Source organism: Erpetoichthys calabaricus, chromosome 11 (assembly GCF_900747795.2).
Source record: "Erpetoichthys calabaricus chromosome 11, fErpCal1.3, whole genome shotgun sequence".
In the NCBI taxonomy this organism is placed as follows: Eukaryota; Metazoa; Chordata; class Cladistia; order Polypteriformes; family Polypteridae; genus Erpetoichthys; species Erpetoichthys calabaricus.
In genome coordinates, this window is record NC_041404.2 from 51909403 (window position 1) to 51929364 (window position 19962).

Sequence of the window (19962 nt, forward strand, 5' to 3'; positions counted from 1 at the left end):
GGAGCTTGAGAAGCGTCGGTGCACGGCCATTTTAAGATCTCTACAGAGATGTTCAATCGGATTCAAGTCTGGGCTCTGGCTGGGCCACTCAATGACATTCACAGAGTTGTCCTGAAGCCACTCCTTTGATATCTTGGCTGTGTGCTTAGGGTCGTTGTCCTGCTGAAAGATGAACCGTCGCCCCAGTATGAGGTCAAGAGCGCTCTGGAGCAGGTTTTCACCCAGGATGTCTCTGTACATTGCTGCAGTCATCTTTCCCTTTATCCTGACTAGTCTCCCAGTCCACGCTGCTGAAAAACATCCCCACAGCATGATGCTGCCACCATCATGCTTCACTGTAGGGATGGTATTGGCCTGGTGATGAGTGGTGCCTGGTTTCCTCCAAACGTGACGCCTGGCATTCACACAAAAGAGTTCAATCTTTGTCTCATCAGACCAGAGAATTTTCTTTCTCATGGTCTGAGAGTCCTTCAGGTGCCTTTTGGCAAACTCCAGGTGGGCTGCCATGTGCCTTTTACTAAGGAGTGGCTTCCATCTGGCCACTCTACCATACAGGCCTGATTGGTGGATTGCTGCAGAGATGGTTGTCCTTCTGGAAGGTTCTCCTCTCTCCACAGAGGACCTCTGGAGCTCTGACAGAGTGACCATCGGGTTCTTGGTCACCTCCCTGACTAAGGCCCTTCTCCCCCGATCGCTCAGTTTAGATGGCCAGCCAGCTCTAGGAAGAGTCCTGGTGGTTTCGAACTTGTTCCACTTACTGATGATGGAGGCCACTGTGCTCATTGGGACCTTCAAAGCAGCAGATATTTTTCTGTAACCTTCCCCAGATTTGTGCCTCGAGACAATCCTGTCTCGGAGGTCTACAGACAATTCCTTTGACTTCATGCTTGGTTTGTGCTCTGACATGAACTGTCAACTGTGGGACCTTATATAGACAGGTGTGTGCCTTTCCAAAACATGTCCAGTCAACTGAATTTACCACAGGTGAACTCCAATGAAGCTGCAGAAACATCTCAAGGATGATCAGGGGAAACAGGATGCACCTGAGCTCAATTCTGAGCTTCATGGCAAAGGCTGTGAATACTTATGTACATGTGCTTTCTCAATTTTTTTATTTTTAATAAATTTGCAAAAACCTCAAGTAAACTTTTTTCACGTTGTCATTATGGGGTGTTGTGTGTAGAATTCTGAGGAAAAAAATGAATTTAATCCATTTTGGAATAAGGTTGTAACATAACAAAATGTGGAAAAAGTGATGCGCTGTGAATACTTTCCGGATGTACTGTACACCTAAAATCTGGAATAGCTGACCGATAGAAGATCACCAGGCTAATACGGTGGAGCACTTTAAACAACTGCTAAAAACACATTACTTTAATATGGCTTTCTCATAGCCTCATTGTAGTGTAACCCTGATATTCTGTATATGCATTTAATTCTCTTTTTTTTCATGGCTTCACAATCCATCTTAACCCCTACTTTCTCTTCTGTTCTTTTTCCAGTTTTCTGTGGTGTTGTGATCTGGGCCACCACCACCTGATCAAAGCACCGTGATGTGCTTACATTGATGAATTGAAGGCCAGAAATCCACATTACCATCATCATCAAATTCTTCCATGTGAACCCTGAATACCATGAGGACTGATTGAGATCATTTATATGAGGAAGAATGCCTAGAGGGGGCTGGGTGGTCTCGTGGCCTTGGAACCCCTGCAGATTTTGTTTTTTTCTCTCCAGCTATCTGGAGTTTTATTGTTTTTTTTTCTGTCCTCCCTGGCCATCGGATCTTACTTTTATTCCATGTTAATTAGTGTTCCCTAATTTTATTTTTATATTTTTCTTTTTTCTTTTCTCATCTTGTAAAGAACTTTGAGCTACATCATTTGTACGAAAACGAGCTATAGAAATAAATGGTGTTGCTGTTGTTGAAGCTGTTATAGTTGCAAAAGCGGGGACCAACTCCATATTACAGTCTATGTATTTGAATGCAGTGTCAGTAAAGTCTACGTAAGTGTAATGGCCACTAGATAATCTATCTATCTATTGTAGAAATATTACAATAAAAAAGAAACTAAACAAAAATAAATTTTGGGGACCGTCCCCGTATATTGTCCTATGTACAAAAATAAAGCAAAAATAGCGAAATAAATGATCAAAAGTACTGTATTGTAGCATTTGACAAAGTTTATGAGACAAGATGACGTTTTTGTACAAAAAGAATTATGGGAACAGGAAATAGTTAGCAGGAATCAATGAATGCAGGAGCCGGAAACGTCATTTTGGAGGAACCGGAAGTGAAGTCATTCGTGATGGCCGGATGTGATGTCATGTTGGGCTGCTGGAGGTGACGTCATGGCGGCCATTTTAGAAATGGAGGTGATTATTTTTCTTCGGTTTTCCTGTTGAAAGATGAAGAGATTCAGGTAAGTACCACGTGACAACCTCTCATCTCGTGATATTTCACTCACCTTTAGGCTTTTTGACTGCCTCCTAATCACACGTGTGTGACATGAACCCCCCCCATCAGCCCAGATCCACCGGGCCTGCAAGGAACCTTTACGATAAACAACACTAAAACAATAAGGCTGAAGGTCCAAAAACCACCTAGTGACACGAGGATTAGACTCCCGGTGAATGGACATCCACAGTAGAGCAGATCACCGGAGTAAATTCCCATCCCAATAGGTAGCATCTTAACTGCATGATAGCCCATTTAATCTCCATGGCTTCTCGCTCCACCACGGCATACCTGGTCTCCCTGTCCAGCAGTTTCCGGCTGAGGTACATTATGGGGTGTTCAGCATCATCGATGCATTGGCTCAACACGGCTCCTAATCCTGTGTCTGATGCATCAGTCTGGAGTATGAAAGGAAAAGAAAAATCAGGAAATTTCAAAACAGGGGCTGACATAAGGGCCAATTTTAGTCACTGAATGCATTATCAGCCTTATCATCCCATATCACTTGTGCCCTGCTTTGGCTGAGATTAGCTCCAGCAGACCCCCCCTCCCCTGTTAGGATATAGCGGGTTGGATAATGACTGACTGACTGACCACTTTTAAAGGTGCTCTTTTCTTTGTTAAATCAGATAAGGGCGTAGCAATTTCAGAGAAACGAGGTTCAAAACAACGATATTATCCCACTAGGCCCAGAAATGCTTGAACCAGCCTCTTAGTCATCAGACAGGGCCAATTTATGATGGCATCAATTTTGGAACACTGTGGTTTAACAGTGCCCCCACCTACCAGGTATCCCAAATATTTGGCTTCTCTTAATCCAAAAAATCATTTTTTGGACATCTATCTATCTATCTATCTATCTATCTATCTATCTATCTATCTATCTATCTATCTATCTATCTATCTATCTATCTATCTATCTATCTATATCTAAGGACTTCATCACAAGTGGAGTAAGCAGCTCCATTCTGTAGACATTCAAACTGCTGAGATACAATACGTGGGCTCATGAAATTAATCAGTGACAGCACATTGTTATCTTAACTACTATTATTCCATAGTACTGAATTAAATAAGTGAGCTCATAAAATGGATAAATGATTATTAATAGAAAAATAACAACGGTGACAAACAAGATTAATTATCCATCCATCCATTATCCAACCCGCTGAATCCGAACACAGGGTCACGGGGGTCTGCTGGAGCCAATCCCAGCCAACACAGGGCACAAGGCAGGAACCAATCCCGGGCAGGGTGCCAACCCACCGTAGGACACACACAAACACACCAAGCACACACTAGGGCCAATTTAAATTTCGCCAATCCACCTAACCTGCATGTCTTTGGACTGTGGGAGGAAACCGGAGCGCCCGGAGGAAACCCACACAGACATGGGGAGAACATGCAAACTCCATGCAGGGAGGACCCAGGAAGCGAACCCGAGGTGTCCTAACTTTATTATTATTGTAATCTTGGGTTATCTTTGCTTTAAAATTTCCCACCCATAATGAATACCCTGGGTAGATACCCTAATGAGCAACTAAGAAAATAATAAGAAACAGATTGTTTTATCTTTATAATTAACTGAATGCCCATCTTGTTTCTGACAGTTCTGCTCAGACAATAAAACAAAGGCCATTGAGTAAAGAGAACAAACAGGACACGCTATTTTACATGGCGCACATCACTTCAAAAGGAGGTCTTTTCCCTGCGTTAAATCTTTTCATTTCATTGGATTGTGGCATCACACCAAAAGCACTTGATATAAAAATTACTTCACCCTGCTATTTGGCTCTCGCCAGGCAATGCGGTTTAATTTGTTTGCAGGATGGAAGACTATTGATTTCCTTTTTTCTCATTATAAATAATATAGAGTTTATCCCCTGTTCGAGTGAATTATATTTTGATAATAAAGGCAAGCAGCTGTTTAACTAACAGTCATTGGAAAAAGAAAAGGTGTCCGTGAAGCAGAAGAGGAAGGAGAATAAGGACGAAATGGATCGAGAGAGGAGAGCACACAGGGCCTGTAAGGATTGCTCACCCCTTACACATATCGTGACCCAGATTCCCTATTGGGTTGAGGTCTGTGCTCGGATTTGTCATGTGAAACAATCCTAACGGGCTCAAAAATCTTAGAGTGATGCAGGCAGAGTGGCGGAGTGGTGGCTCTGAGGCTAGGGATTTGCACTGGCAATCAGAAGGTTGCTGGTTTGAATCCCGTAAATGCCAATAGGGACTCTGCTCTGTTGGGCCCCTGATCAAGGCCCTTAACCTTTGAGTAGTGAGTAAAGCACTATATAAATAAAGAATTATAGATTTGGTCGTACTCTTAAGATTAGGAATTAAGCTATTTGATCAGTTTTCCTAATTACGGAAACTCCTAACCTCACCAGGATTTAACTTGTGAGTTGTCCTGAGATGCTAGGAGCTGCCGGAAGATGGCGTTCAGGCGCACACAACTTGGAAAAGGTGGACTGGTTTGGACACGCTGAGCCACAATAAACTTGTAAAAAGATATCAGTTTGACAGAAATGGAATAATTATTTGGAATGTCTACGCGGAAAAGCCATGCACCATTAAATTAAGTGTCGGTAACTTTATATTTTCTGGCTATAGGGAAAATGCAGCTTTGCAGTAGTGATGATTTGTGTAGGCCTCAACCAACCATTTCCCAAGTTCTCCACCAGACTTTGAACACCCGTACACCGCGTGAGGTAATATGTCGATGGATGCATTTCCCCACAACTCTAAGGTGAGGTAATCATAAAGCAAGCTGCATTAATGCTAATCGACATTCACATCAAGATCATTTCACACCCTGTCATGGCATGGCAAAGAAGATCTTACCGGTTGTCTGATCCACTTGTAATGATACTGGTACCGTAATTATACATCCTTTTCCCTTCTCGGCTAGTTTCTGTTTATGTTTTAATTACAATTATACACGTAAATGTATGTATGTGTGGAAGAAATTACATTAGTACACTTTTATTTTTTAAAAAGGAGACTGTTTAACATCATATCCTTGGTTTACCAGTAACCCCCCGATTCTCTAAAGAATCGCAAATCCAAGAATGGCAATTACTTTCTGTTCCCTTCAATCTTTGTAGGGATGTAAGATCATGGAGGGTGGGAGCGTCCTGGGAAAGTTTTCATTTAATGAAATAAATATATTTGTAGTAAAGCTGTTTCTTTTTGGAGTCATGACTCGTTTGGTTCTGGTGTTTCAGAAGCGCGTTGTAGGCGCCTTCGTTCATTGTTTTTATCCATGCAGTCTCATTTTTGTTTTTCTATGGGTGTGTTGTTAGCTAGAAGTCGTTTGCTGTTAGGAATCATAATTGAACCCCTGACCGCAGGCACTGTGGAGTAGCTGAGCGCTGGCACTGTCAGTAGTCACCACTACCTCAAGTTTAAATACATACACATATATACAGTAGATAGACGCCGCATTCACTGTGTTTCCCAGTAGACACGATACGTCAGCCATATTGCGAGTGGCAAAAGTGCCATTTAAACTAATACAGGTAGACATGGAAAAAGCTGATGAAAAAACAATAATGTTTAAAACAGTATCGTTTACATACAACAGATTTTGGCGAATCGTTTAAATGCAATTATTTATATCCATTTATATACTAATAATGGCAATTATTAAATAATATTATAATTATTATTATTATTAACCATTCCTCCCATATAAGTAACATTTCGGGGACTGCCTTCTTCTATCTTCGAAACATTTCCAGACTTTGTCCTGTTCTTACGCAACACAGTACTGAAGTATTGTTTAATGCCTGAGTCACGTCACGTATAGATTACTGTAATGATATTCTATCTGGCATCCCAAGTTGTTTCTTCGTGTGGTGGGTACAGCAATGCACTGTACAAGTGCATACTCCCCAACTTGACTTGATTTGACTTGTTGTTACACTGCTTCACAATTTCGTCTATCTGTATACTTGTATGTGATTTAGATGACAATAAAGTTCACTTTGACTTTGATTATATTTTATGCTTATAGTATTTGGACTGTATTGGCAATAGATATCTCAATTTTAATCCTCATGCGCCACTGCTGGGGGGCTTGATTTGTTTTGGTCGTGCTCTGTCTCTAGGTATGTCAGAGGACTGGACTTTGTGAAGTGGGGTACAGCCTCACATGGGGAGGCAAAATGGGGAGGGGTGGAGGGACTAGGGGGGGGAGAGAAAGAGAGCAAGCTATATCTCAGCAGTTCTCAAACTGCGGGGCGCGAAGTAACAAAAAAGGGGGCACGAATGTTGCCATATGTGGCGTAATTTCGCTATTCGTAGGAAAATTTTAAACTTGTAGCGGTGTATCAGCAGCAAAAAATATAGGAATAAATTTTATTAGAGTTTCAAAAAAACGTTAGGGGGGCGCGATTAAAACTGTTATGAAAACTCGGGTCGCAAATACTTAAAGGTTGAGAAACGCTGCTATATCTAGTCTGTCAGTGCCAATGTAACAATAGGCTTCATGGCAATAACTCCCAGGAAAATTGCAAATTTAGCTCAAAGCTGTCTCACTTTCAGTTAAGACTACAGAATGACATAATTTCCCCAAGTATGGACGACCATGCATAGGTGAATCATAAGCGATATGACCACCTAGGTGGTCACTGATGCAAACGTATTGTAGTAGCCAGTAAATTAACCTGAAGATAGATGTGAACGTGTCCTCTGAGGAAGACAGGAATAGCTTTTTATATCAGTCACAGATGAGCACATGGATTCATGCGTTGCGAGGCAGAAGACACAGTTCTCTTTTTTCAGTCGGTTTTTATTATTTTCCTCCCTCCGCCTTCCCCTTACTTATCAATAAGCATCATATCATTTATCTAAACATTTCATCCTAAATTGCGCAAATCGGCTAACCATTTCAGTTTTGTGTACGTGTCAGAGGGGATCCTAAAGAAGGAAGATGTCCTCGGTGGTTCTATTCAATAAGGGCGCGCACAAAAAGGTGACCTTCAAAAGGGCGACCTCAATTGGGCGCGGAGAATAAAAGCGCACATAAATAAAAGCGATCTTCAAAGGGGCGACCTCGATTGAGCGCCGAATAAAGGCGCGCGTAAATAAAGGCGAGCTTCAAAAGGACGACCTCAATTGAGCGCCGAATAAATGCGCGCGCAAATAAAGGAGCGCTTCAAAAGGATGACCTTCGGAGCGAATTAAATTAATTGTCCTTGATTATGCTAATAGACCTCATCTCGAATATCTACGTGGCATTGCACATAATCTACAGCTTCAAGTGTAACTTGCTTTCACCTTTTTATATATTCAGTCATTGCCTTAATCTAATTTTCTGTAATTTTGAAAACAAGGAAATATAGAGAGCTTTAGAAATAGTTCGTTAGAAGTAGTTTGTTAGAAGTTCATGCATTAATTAATTGGATGTTTTAATATTTTTGCTTTCACCTTTTTATACGTTCAATCATTGCCTTTATCTAATAAATGTTCTGTAATTTTGTTGCGTTTGCCTTTATTCGCTGCGCCCAATTGACGTCACCCTTTTGAAGCACTCCTTTATTTGCGCGCGCATTTATTCGGCGCTCAATTGAGGTCGCCCTTTTGAAGATCGCTTTTATTTATGTGCGGTTTTATTCGCCGCGCCCAATTGAGGTCGCCCTTTTGAAGGTCGCCTTTATGTGCGCGCCCTTATTGACGGATACCGTCCTCGGTCAGCTGTCTTATAATAGACGCCTCTATGAATAACCTGCCGTTACAGCAAAACAGCTTTGTCAGCTTTTAACCCTTAGTAGCTTACAAGCAGTTCATTTTTCTTTCACATCTGCAGGGCTGGATGAGTGATTGACAGCAAAATGTCCCACAAGTACACTGAGCTTTGCAATCGACAAACTCCTGGAACACTCTCATTACACTTTACGAGTTTGAGAAGGATCAAGCAGGCAGACAGAGAATACCGAGCCTCGCAGGAAGATAAGGTGTGATCGTGAAGAAGGGACACAACACCCGAGTCTGTAAGACAATTGGGAACACAGGAAGAGTGAACACGACTTAGAGCTGAGCCTTGTTTCACAAACGGTTAATCGATGAGGCATTTCCCGTGGCCATAACAGCGGGAAGGTGATTCTTCTGAGAGTACGGCTCTGGATTACTCATTGTTAAATAAACGTTAAATAAATGTGCCCGTTATTGGGCTTTGGTGTGTCACTCGCTCTTTCCTTTTTGGTGTTTGTTAGAGTATGATTCTGGTATTGTTGTAATTTGGGGACATTTGCATGCTGCTTAGCACAATATTCTTACCTTATTATGATTCCCTTCATCTTCTAGCACTTTGAACATTATTATTATTATTATGATTATGTCTGTGGTGAAGCTTTAGTGTTAGTATCAGAAAACTAAAAAAGCATAGTCATGAATGCCAATTTGTGACAAAGGGCACCGTAAAATCAGGACGTCTTGGCTTCCTGCTCCTTGCCAGGACAGGGTGTGGGATTCTTCATAAATATTATTTATCAGAGGGAAGGATGCTGACCGCCAGAATATTCTGTCGCTCCATTGGAATCACCATTAGTTTTAATGAAGCAGCACACAATTTAGGAGTTATTTTTGAAACTATCACGTCATCTAACACACCCATTACAAAACTATCCAAAATATGTTTTTTTTCCTTCTTAAAAATGTTGGACGATTAAGACGTTTTCTAAATATGCGAGATAAAAAGAAATTAATTCCTACATTTACTTCTAGTAGGATTCACTACTGCAATGCGGTGGTCACTGAATACTCAAATCAACAACAACATTTATTTCTATAGCATGTTTTCATACAAATGGTGTGATAGATATGAAAGGCACTATATAATAGATAGATATATAGATATGGACACTATATAGCGCCCAACCAGGCACAGACTGACACAGAGGCATGTGTAAAAACACACAAGCACTTTTATTTTTCTTCAGCTGGAGGGCACGTCTTCCCCGTAATCCCTCCAGCCACAACACAGTCCCAAATAAAGCACTTTAAGGCAACACAAAACACTTTTCTGGCAGCAGCAGCACCACCACTACTGCTACTACTGCTGCTGCTGCTACTGCTACTGCTACTGCTACTACTACTACTACTACTGCTACTGCTACTGCTACTGCTACTGCTACTACTACTACTACTACTACTACTACTACTCCTCCTCCTCCTCCTCCTCCTCCTCCTCCCGTCTAGCTTCGTCCTCCACCTCCCGACTGTGGCCCTTGAGTAGTGGCTATGGGCTCTTTTTGTAGCCCCCTGGAAGTGTTCCAGGTGGTAATTGGCCTAATTAGGCTGCACTTCTGGGTGTGGCTGCATTCCAGCCCACAGAAGCTCGTTAAGCCATGCAGCTCCTCCGGGTGGTGGCCACGGAGCCCAACAGGTCTGAGTCCTGGAAGTCCCACACCTGTGGCCCCGATGTAACCCAGAAGGGCTGCCACCACGCATTCCGGGTGACGTAGAGTGCATCCTATGGCTGCTCCACCTGTCCAAGTGTTGAAGGGGTGTCCTGGCCGGTCATGGGACCTGGCCGCCCGTCACAATAGATAGATAGATAGATAGATAGATATGAAAGGCACTATATAATAGATAGATAGATAGATAGATAGATAGATAGATAGATAGATAGATAGATAGATAGATAGATAGATAGATAGATAGATAGATAGATTACATGAACATATGGCCATTACACTTACGTAGACTTGCATTCAAATACATAGACTGTAATATGGTCTGCCTGCTACTATAAGAGATGGCCCTTCGGTCTCAGCTTTTAAATCCCGGCTGAAGACTCACTACTTCAGTTTAGCACACCCTGACTAGAGCTGCTGATTAACTGTACATACTGCATCGCTGTTGTTAGTCATTAGCACTTAAACATAAGTAATATGACAGTTATAATTGTATACTAACCCTCACTTATTCTGTTTTTCTTCTCGGTACTCAAATGTGGCACTTGGTGCCATGGCCCACATGCCAAGTTGTTTTGCCTGCCTAAGGAAAAGTCATCTCTGATGGAGGATCGCAGGAATCGTGGGAAAGAGGGGTCCTTTCATCTGATTGGCTGGCCCAGCACTGTTTCAGCCGTGGAATGGCCAAATGGGGGAGGCAGCTTGAAGGATGAGGTCTCCAGGACTCTACACAAATCCAAATCTTATCATGGGATATATCATCTACTGTTAAATTCTGCTCTGTACTTCTAAAATTTATATTTTTTATTTCTTACTATATTGAGGAATTGTTCTGTTCTGTGAACTGCATTGTATTGTATTGACCCCCTTTTGACACCTACTGCACGCCCAGCCTACCTGGAAAGGGGTCTCTCTTTGAACTGCCTTTCCCAAGGTTTCTTCCATTTTTTCCCTACAAGGTTTTTTTGGGAGTTTTTCCTTGTCTTCTTAGAGAGTCAAGGCTGGGGGGCTGTCAAGAGGCAGGGCCTGTTAAAGCCCATTGCGGCACTTCCTGTGTGATTTTGGGCTATACAAAAATAAACTGTATTGTATTGTATTGTAATATGGAGTTGGTCCCCCCTTTGCAGCTATAACAGCTTCAACAACAACTCTAACATTTATTTATATACCACATTTTCATACAAATGATGAGAAAGAAAAAAAGAACAAAACATAAAAATAAAATTAGGCCAATACTTATTGCCATAGAATACAAGTAAGGTCAGATGGCCAGAGAGGACAGAAAAAATGTTAAAAACTCCAGATGAAAATCTGCAGGGGTTCAAAGGCCACAAGACCACCCAGCTCCCACTGAACATTCTACCTAACATCAATGATCTCAATCAGCCCTCATGACTTTCAGGCTTCACATGGAAGAATTACTGTAAAAGATGAGGGTCATGTGGACTTCAATCCATCAATGTAGGGACAGCACGGTGCCCTGATCAGGTGATGGGGGTGAGGATCACAACACCACAGAAAACCAGAAAAAGAACAGCAGAGAAATTAGGGGTTAGTACGGATTGTGGAGCCATGAAAAAAAGAGAATTAAATGCATGTACAGAATAGCAGGGTTACACTACAATGAAGCAATGAGAAATCCATGTTAAAGTAATGTGTTTTCAGCAGTTTTTTAAAGTGCCCTATTGTATTAGCCTGGTGAATTTCTGTTCATCAGCTATTCCAGATTTGAGGTGCATAACAGCAGAAGGCCGCCTCACCACTTCTTGCAAGTTTAGCTCTTGTTGTTATAAACAGACGCTCATTTGAAGATCTAAGGTTATGATTTGAAGTGTAAGGTGAAAGACATTCTGAAATATAAGATGGAGCAGATTATTGAAGGCTTTGTAAACTATAAGCAGTATTTTAAAGTTAATTCTAAAGGGCACAGGTAACCAGTGTAACGACACTAAGACTGGTGTGATGTGCTTGGATTTTCTTTTCCTAGTTAAGATTCCGTCAGCTGCATTTTGCACTTGATGTCTTTTTTAGGTAGCCCTGAGAAGAGTGCATTACATTAATCTAAAAACAAAAGCCATCTAATTTTTTTATATATTTCTTAAATGAAAAAGTGTTGTCCTAATTATCTGATTGACATGTGATTAAAAATTTAGGTCAGAGTCAAAAATGAACCCTAAATTCTTTACTTCTAAAAATCATTCTTTATGCAGCTTTTAGTTAATGCTGCAACAAGAATTATTACAAGAACTAGAAAGAAGGACCACATAACACCCCTGTCCTCAGATCCTTACACTGGCTCCCGGTTAAGTTTAGGGCTGATTTCAAAATCCTCCTTTTAACTTATAAACTCTCTGAGCATATCATTACTTACAAACCAAAGTACACATTAAGATCTCAAGATGCCGGCAAGGTTAAGATATCCTAGTATTAATATAATAAGAGTGGGATGTCAAGCTTTTTAGTTACAGGACCCCAAAGCTGTGGAATGTTATTATACAAGATGCCTCTTCACTCTGTGCTTTTAAATCTGGCTGGAGACTCACAACTTTAGTCTGGCATACCCTGAATAGAGCTGCTGATTCACTCTGCATACTGCCTTTCTGTTTATTAGTCATTTGTACAGAAATATAACTAATATAATTTTTCTAACTTGTTATTAACCCTCCTCTATTCTATTTCTCATCTCGGTATCTGGATGTGCCACTTGGTGCCTGCTGCTCCTCTGCCAGGCTGCTCTCCTGCATATAGAAAAGCCAAGTTCTTGGTCATCAGTTGGCTAAGCTTGGTATTTTAAATACAATAACATGAGAAAGATGTCCTATTGTCATCCTTCATTATCTCTTGTTCATTTTATGGATGTGTTGTTCCACTTTACACGATAGAATAATCCATCCAAGTCACCAGACTGTCACTGCTAATATCCTAAAAAGTACATTTTTTCTCTTCTTTTGTTTTCTCATTGGGGATTTTTATGATAAATGCAAACATTTAATTTAAGAACAAGTCAAGCTAACGAAAGGTCAATAAATGAAGATAGAAAGGTGCAATAAAATATGGGGCACATTTGTATTAACTGCCCACCTGCACTGCATCTGCACAGCATGGTATGCCACCCATTCACAAAAAAATATTTGTTAATCATTGACGTGAAAATGGTAAACAACTTTCACACTTTGGCGTGGAAACCGAAATTAAAGCACTCAAATAGGTCCACTCCATCTTTCAAAAAACAGACCCCCGTGGAACACTGACAGAATAAATCACAGTAGTGAGATAGTTTTAATGGGATTTTAATGAGTCTAATGTTTTCTGTTTTAATGAACTTCTTGCATCAGCTTTAATCATTTTAGAGAAATGAGAAATGATTGAGAAATGGCCCATATTAATTTAATTTTCTATTCAGTCTGCCCACAAGCCATTACAGTGCACAAGAGGCTAAAAGTAAGATGTCAGCTTGAATAAAGGTAGCGTCAGTAACAATAAACTCCGACGCTGGGCCTTCCAGACACGGGGCGGTCATGTGTGGGTTTAGGTGTTAATGTGCCCTGCACCTTCAGGCTTAAAAGTAAAAATGAGAGACGCAGCATAGCAGCGCAGGAGTCATCGACATCTGAGCACCCCTCATGTAGTCAATGGCTGGTAGGCAACTTTATCAAAAACTGTCACAGTTGCAGTAAAGATCTCGAGTGTGGCCAAGGAGCAAAGAGCAGCATCTCCGGGCTCAAATTTTTGGATTTCATTTTACATTGCAATCAACTGCAATAACCACAAAAATAAAAACAAACTGAATTGATGGATTGATTGATTGATTGACTGGCGACCCATCCTGGGTTGGCCTTCCTACCCTGCCGCCATAGTGGAGTTAGTGAGTTTAGACAAAAGTTAAGTCTCAACTCACCCAGCTTCACTACGGCCTCACGTCTCTTAAACAACCGTGGAATAGCAATCTCACTACAAATTATTGCATTTAGTCTAAAAAACACATTTTGTATTAATGAGTGAAACAGGTTAGAAGTTACTTTGATATCTGAGTTAACTTGGTTTACTGCCATTTGAAAAGCTTTTGGATATAGACGCATACAAAGACATAGAACGATGGTCAACAGCCACCTTTTACAGTATATGTAACCCCAGAGGTTAAGTGCTCTTTAACTGGCGTGTATTTTATAATAAAACCTCAGGGGTTAAGCAGCTATCTTAGTGTGTGTGTTAAATAGACAATATTATATATGCAACCTTAGAGGATGAGTGCCACTCTTTAGCCTGTGTTTCAGAATAAAACAGCAGACTCAATGTGTGTTACGTTTAATTCAAAGCCTGACTCTTAAAGAATACTCACCAACTATGAATATTCAGACTGCAAAGCCAGTTTTATTTTAGCTGTTATATTTCAACTGGGGGACCTTCACTGGTTGGGTCCTTATTTCATGTTCTTTTTGTTCATTTTTGAGTTATTTATTTATGTTAATGTTTAAGGTAGACAGACATGGAGATATACTATATGGGATAGATAGATAGATAGATGGATATGAAAGGCACTATAAGATAGATAGATAGATAGATAGATAGATAGATAGATAGATAGATAGATAGATAGATAGATAGATAGATAGATAGATAGATAGATAGATAGATGATACTTTATTAATCCCAAGGAAAAATTCACAAATTCATATGGGATAGATAGATAGATGGATATGAAAGGCACTATAAGATAGATAGATAGATAGATAGATAGATAGATAGATAGATAGATAGATAGATAGATAGATAGATAGATAGATAGATAGATAGATATTAATTTTAGCATAGTAGGCAGGACAGATAGATAGATATGAAAGGCACTATAAGATAGATAGATAGATGATAATTTTAGCATAGTAGGCAGGACAGATACATGGATAGATAGATAGATAGATATGAAAGGCACTATAAGATAGATAGATAGATAGATAGATAGATAGATAGATAGATAGATAGATAGATAGATAGATAGATAGATAGATACTTTATTAATCCCAAGGCGAAATTCACATACTCCAGCAACAGCATACTGATAAAAAATAATATTAAGTTAAAGAGTGATAACAATGCAGGTATAACAGACAATAACTTTGTATAATGTTAACGTTTATCCCCCTGGGTAGAATTGAAGAGTCACATAGTGTGGGAGAGGAACGGTCTCCTCAGTCTGTCAGTGGAGCAGGATGGATATGAATAGGCAACAAATGCAAATATGGGACAGAAGCTTAAAAATGGTACTTATACAAATAAGTTTCTCTTTCATCTCAAATCATATCACTCAAGCACCCATTCACATGCACATGAGTACAGTTTAAAATAATAAAATAATAAATCAACCAGTTTGTAAGATAGAAACCAGACAAAGCTAATGCAGAAAAAAAAATTGAAACTCCACACAAACAGTGACTAGGATTCACACATAAGGTTCCAAATAGAAACACATAAAAATAAATAAATAATGCAGCAGCATATCTGAAAAAAGAAAAGAAAAGAAGGGAATAATTGTGCTGCCTTGTTTTTGGAGCTGTATTTACTCCATAATCAATATTACATGGGGTGTGTTTTTTTCATTTTTATAAAACACTCAATCAAAAATGGATATTTTATACCCTGCAATAAGTAAATGTGTCATTCAATGTATGGCTTGCTTCTACAGGAATAGAATTGTCTGTGCACTGTTGACTGCACATATAAACAGTCCCAGCAGGGTGTAAAATAGTGATTCACATATAAAATCGAAAAGTGTGAGGAAGTCTGAAAACAAAGAGTCAGACAACTATTGAAATTACAAAATGGTTTGCATTTCAACAGGATAGATAGATAGATAGATAGATAGATAGATAGATAGATAGATAGATAGATAGATAGATAGATAGATAGATAGATAGATAGATAGATAGATAGATAGATAGATAGATAGGTTATCAAACAGCTGGAGGACTTCCGGGTGGGCTATTAAAGGACCCAGCAGCCTCCACTCCGGGATCCAGAGTTGAGAGGAGGAAGACGAAGTTTGCCGGAGAGGAGTGGAGGAGAAAGAGAAGATTTAATTTAAGAATTGTGTGGTACTGTGCTTATTGGGACTGTGTTGTGCCTGTGGGAACGGGGAAGGTTTTGTCCACAGACAAAGAAAAGGGAATAAAAAACTTGGATCCTAACCTTCTCTTTTCCATAGAATCACTGCTTCAGTTTCTAGGTTTTTCTGGAATGACACCTCAGTGGATAACGAGAATTGACTGAACTTACTTACATGCAACGATGAACCAAGAGACACTGAAGAGTGTTGCAGTCTTGTCCGAATGGGAGTTTGTATGTTAAGTGAGTTTTTCGGATTTCGTTAGCGACTTTGCAACTGTGAATACTTGGAAGAGGATTCTCTAAGAATGAGAGCAGTAAGACAGGACTTGCTGTTATTTGTTCTGTGTGATGTTAAAGGGATATTTTGCAGCCTGTGCCTTGCTGTGTTACAAAACAAGCTGGAAGCGTTTTGCATTTTGGTCGAAATGTTACATAATTTGTGTTGATATTGTTTTCCATTTGGTTTGTAATGCTATAAAATATTCATTTCTTCTCTTGGAGATGCAGAGATAACCCATAGATAAAGATGGAATAAAGATGTCAGTCAAGTAAGTAAGTAACGTGTTCTCTACTGAATGTGTCCCAGTTTGAGGAGGGCTGCACCAGGGATCTTCTTGAAGTCCTTATCTTTGATCTGGTTATGGACATGTTGAGTTGTGGGTTAATAAAAGGACCAATCCCCCTGGTGCAGGTTGTGTTGTGTAGCATGAGAAAAGACTGGGAGAATGGAGAAGGGCTTTGGAAGATGGAGCATTGAAGGTAAATAGGAAGAAGAAGGAAAAATATTTGAGGTTTAATGATGGTCAGGATTCAGAAGTTAGCCTGCAGAGAGAATATCTATTGAAAAAAGTGGATAAATTTAAATATCTAGGATCAGTGGCAGTCCAAGATGGAGAATAAGAGGCAGAGATAAGCCATAGACTGCAGTGTGGATGGAACAGTTGGAAGAAGGTATCAGGAGAATTGTGTGGTTGAAAGAATTAAGGCGAAGATTATAGGTGAGGTGTTTAAGAAGTGGTAGGATCAGCAATGATGTATGGAGAGCTAAGCCATGGACAGTCAAAAGGAGTGCAAGAGAAGAAGTTGGATGTGGCAGAAATGAGGATGTGGAGATGGATGTGTGGACAGAATAAGAGCTGAGATAATCAGAGGTACAACAAAAGTGGGAGAGAAATCTAAGAAAGTACAGAAGAATAGGTTAAAGTGGTATGGACATGTGATGAGGAGAGACAATGAAGATGTGGGCAAAGGAGTGATGAGAATGGAAGTCATGGGGAAGTGAAAGCAAGGGAAACCAAAGCGGAGGTGGATGGGGAAAATAAAAGAAGATCTGAAAGAAAGGAGATGGACTGAGGAGAAGGTGCAGGACCGAGCTGTTTAGAGAAGGGTGATGAGGCAGATTGACCCCACATAGAAGTGGGAAAAGAAGAAGAAGAGGAGGAGGAGGAAGAAGAAGAGGAAGAAGGAGAAGAAGAAGCACAGGAAGAAAAAGTAGTACAGGAATAGGAGGAAGAAGTAGAAGAAGAAGTAGTACAGGAAGAGGAGGAAGAAGAAGATAAATGTGTTTTCTACTGAACTGAATAATTTAGAGGTATCAATGGTACAACAGGCCAACAACAGGGGTCCCTCAAGGATCACTGCTGGGCTTTCTCCTCAACTCGCGGTACACTTCCTCACAAGACCCTATTAACATCATGTCCAATAGCTTTTCTGATCAGTGCTATGCCGATGATACTCTGCTGTCATTTCCTACAGAGGACCACAGGGTATCAGCTATAAGAAGATAAGATGAGGAGAGACAATGAAGATGTGGGCAAAAGAGTGATGGGAGTGGAAGTCCAGGAAATGGGAAAGTGAGGAGGGCCAAAGTGGAGAAGAATGGAGAAAGTAAAAGAAGATGTGAAGGAGAAGGACCCGATTGGCGAGGAAATGAAAGATCAAGCTGTTTGGAGAAGCACATCAACCCCTAAAGAAGAAGAAGAAGAAATCTTCTGTTAGTAACAATGTTGTTGAATGGCTAACACATTGTGAGGCTGAGGTTTAGTACAGATCTGTACCGGGCCCCAAATGTATAATGGGAAACCCTGAGAGGACTCATATGTACAGGACATGAGGAGAATGTGCAATCTCCACACAGACTGTGACCAAGTTAAGATCCGAACCCGGGACTTTTGACTTTGCAGGCAAGGGCATTTTCTGCCAGTGGTAAACGCTTACATATATGAACATTAGCATCAGTGTGCAAAGGATTCTCTAGCATTTAATTCATCAAAGTAATTCTATTATTTCTTTCTTTTTTTATATCAAGTTAGGTACAGTATGGATAAAGAGATCAGCTGACCCACAAGGGCTACAGTACACAGCACATTAATTACTAATGGCTGTCTCAAAATGATTTATGGTTATCCTCCTGGAACGAGGCCACATTTGTAATATGCACTTGATAAAGAATATTGCTGATGTTTGGGAAAATGGAGAGGATCTCACCTCTCCCAGTGTCAGCAATGGCTTTTACGGAGCTGAAAGGTTTTAATTATTTGAATAAATAAGCCATCCTTCAAAAGTTCATTTTGAGGTTTTTTTTTCCTAATGACTACCAAAAAGCCTAAAATGAATAAGAAAAGGTAACAGTTTAGCCTTTCAAGCACATTTCCTATCTTCTGCCAGATGTTAGCGAGGAGTGATGATGGAATGAGTTCATCAAGAACACGGGGACACAGTTGGAAACTTGTGAAGGGTAAATTTCACACAAACATTAGGAAGTTTCTCTTTACACAGAGAACCACAGACACTTGGAATTAGTGACCAAGTAGTGTGGTGGACAGTCGGACTTCAAAAGTCGACTTGATGTTATTTAAGTGGACTTTAGTGGATAGGACTTGACGAGCATTGATGGCCTATTCTTACCCAGATTGCTCGAATGTTCTAATTGTGATTCCTTTTGCTAATTTGTTCATTTTGAATGACCCATTTAAGTGAATTGATTCTTTTGATTCACACGATTCGTTCATAGGATTAGGAAAATGACGTAAAAGACAGGGATAGACGGAGATGGATGATCCACTGTGGTGGCGACCCCTAAATGGGAGAAGCCAAAAGAAAAAGGGGATGAGTGGCTTGACGCCCCAAATACTTCTTCTGGTACCTGCTGTATCTTATTTCAACCACAGTAACTAGGTGTTTGTATTATTTCTCCTCTCTTCTAGGAGCAGTTTGAGACTGGGAGCACCCCACGAAAATGTGAGAACATGTGTTTTCAGAGGTAAAATTAAAATGGACAGAATAGAACATTAGAACACTCTAGATGAGTACAGGCCATTCAGCCCAACAAAGCTCACCAGTCCTGTCCACTTAATTCTTCCAATAAAACAACAAGTCGAGTTTTGAAAGTCCCTAAAGTCTTACTGTCAACAACACTACTCAGTAGCTTATTCCAAGTGTCTATCATTCTTTGTGTAAAGAAAAACTATCTAATGTTTGTGCAAAATTTACCGTTAACAAGTTTCCAAAGGTGTCCACGTGTTCTTGATGAACTCATTTTAAAGTCACCGTCTCGATCCACTGGACTAATTCCCTTCATAGTTTTAAACTCTTCATTCAGGTCTCCTCTAAATCTCCTTTTGCTTAAACTGTAACGGCTCAGCTCTTTTATTCTTTCCTCATAACTCATCCCCTGTAGCCCTGGAATCAGCCTCGTGGTTCTTCTCTGGACCTTCTCTAGTGCGGTGTAACAGATCGAGGCTTTGTCCACCTCTTGAACTCTCAGGTACCACTCTGATGACCAGGTGAACGTATAAATATTCTTTATTTTATAATTATATTGTGCACAAAGCACTCTCCACACCACACTATTCATATAACCACTAAACTCTTTAACAATAAACAATCCTCCTCGCCCAGACACTTCGCCCTCCTACCTCCCAGCTCAGCTCAGTGTCTGGGCTTTCCCATAGTCCTTTTATATCCCCTGACCCGGAA